Below are 2,492 nucleotides of genomic sequence, written 5' to 3'. Positions count from 1 at the left end.
CTTACTACTCACTCATCATCCCCCACTTAGGGTAAACCCATCTAAGAGCACATTAAAGTGAGCAAGAGAACTATCACTTACCAAATAAGCACATTGCCCCCCCCCCCCCCCCCCTAAGATCCACATTTTGTGTGACTATTTCTCTATGCAACATCTAGAAAACTATTACTACTAAACTATTTAGCTAAAAATGATTCAATCAAATTAAGCTAAAAAGTTGAAATAAAATTTTATTGATAGCCAAAATAGAAATCAAGTTTTTTCTTTTTTTAGGGAGGCAAGAAGGAAGTGTGGAAGCATCTATATGTGTAAAGTGTGTTGGTGGAAAACAAGTATTGAAGTGGACCAATCACACCCACTATATACCATGCACTCACCACCACTAAAACTTGTCTTCTCTTAATTATCTTTAATCATTATTTTGGACTCAAATCAAATCAACATATGTCTTATATCTATTTGGTCAATAAAAAATTACCTACTTTAGCATGACAATTAGAAGAAAAAAGCATAATGCATTGCCAATTTCTTGAAATTATTCCTTAATTATATGTATTAGCCTCAATTAGTCTTATAACTTCAAACTCGTTTCAGTTGTAAGTGTATATTTAAAGGAGGTAACATATTTTACCTAATGAGTCTTTGAAAATATTAAGTCGAAAAAGTGTGTGATATGAATAATTTATTATGTATTCTGGTGTTCAGTTAAAATATGTACATGAAAATTTACTAACAAATTTAGAAGGTTGTTAATATATTAAAGAAGAAAAAGAAAAACTACTCACAAACTTGTGTGATGAACAAGAAAAACTACTCAAATTTTCAATTCAAGCTTTTGAAATGACGAAAACTTGATAAGGAATACTTCCTTCTTAAAAGAATTTTACATGGCGTGAATCTCCATTAATCGAGTCAATAAGTTTTAAATATTAAATGACTAAAGAAAAGGGGAAAAAATGATTGAGAAAGGATAACCAGTAGGAATACATTTTTTCTAAAAATAAGATGACCCCACACCATGTGCTACATATTATGAGACAATTTTCTTGGCAAAGCATTTTCTTGTGGATCAATCATTTAATCATGCCTTGAGAAAAATGGGACAAATAGGATATAGTATATTTTTCAAGAATCATAAATGAATTTATATAAATTTTGATTAATTGTTTCTCTATTTTTGGCATATTTTTACAATTTTATGAAAGTGGAGACAATAATTCGAACTCTCCATAGTTCTTTACTCAAAACCATATTGATTTCTTATATTGGAGTTATATCATTCAACTAAATCATCTTTTCTCTTTTTTATTATTTATTTTTTTAATCACGAGGCTCAGAATATCGATCGTATATTATGTGACAAAGGCATATGCAATTTTCATACAATGAATTAATCGAATTTAGTATTTTTATCACGAAACATATATTTTAAGGTTGAAATTTATTAGAATTCAATTTCTAAAATTTAAAATTGTAAGAGCATAACGAGCTTAATAATAAAAGTTAACTCATTAAATTTAGATTCTGAAACGTCTCTATCATGTGAGTGTTTTAATCATGATGATCTAATGACCACTGCTAATTAATTTGGTCTTATGTTCTCTCTTGTATAATGTGCGATAGAATGGAGTAAAAACGAAACTAAAAGAAAATATTATTTTAAAAATAATACTTATTTACAATTTGATCCATTATTGAAATAGAGAATTGTTTTAAAAGAAAACTGAATCGTATTTCAAGTGAAATAATATGTTCCTAGTTAAACTTCTATATTTTTCAAGTAAAATTTATGTTAAACGTCAAAAAGAAATTCGACTTCAATTTCAAATATCGTTAATTTTACAATTTCAACAAATATATTGTAAATTGGGCTACAAAAATACAAGACCACAATGATAATGGACCTTAACAAAACTCCATAGACCTATCCAGGGCCGGCTCTTGCCTATAAAATTTTAGGCATTGGTCTTAGGCCCCCAATTTTTGGGGGCCTCAAATTTTTATAAATAAAAAATTATGTATCTTAACCCCATTCAAATAGAAAAAATTAAGGAAACATTGTTTTGGATTCTTACATTTTCTTCGTTAACACTCGCATTATTTATCCTTTGTAACTCTTTTTGCACTCTATTTCTTCAAATCTTTGATAGTTAGAGTAATACACTCTCAAAAATATGAATCAATAGTCGAAAAGTGTTGAACAAAGTGCATTACAATTTATTTATTTTAAAATTTATTTGTTAATTTTCATATTAAAGTAGGTATACCAAGTTATCAACTTTTTGAATCAAATGCTATGATTCTAACTCTTATCTTTAAAGTTTATCAACTTATTACTTATAAAATTGTGTTAATAATTCATATAATAATTGTCTCAACAAAAGGATGTTTTTCAATGTTGAATTGATAAAATCTTACTTAAAACTAATAATTAAAAAAAAGTGTTTGAAAAATCATTTATATAAAAGATATTAAGTAGTAATTTACATCTA

This window comes from Solanum tuberosum, unplaced genomic scaffold, assembly GCF_000226075.1.
Source record: "Solanum tuberosum cultivar DM 1-3 516 R44 unplaced genomic scaffold, SolTub_3.0 scf00103, whole genome shotgun sequence".
NCBI classification, from domain to species: Eukaryota; Viridiplantae; Streptophyta; class Magnoliopsida; order Solanales; family Solanaceae; genus Solanum; species Solanum tuberosum.
Note: the sequence above shows the minus strand (reverse complement) of the source record.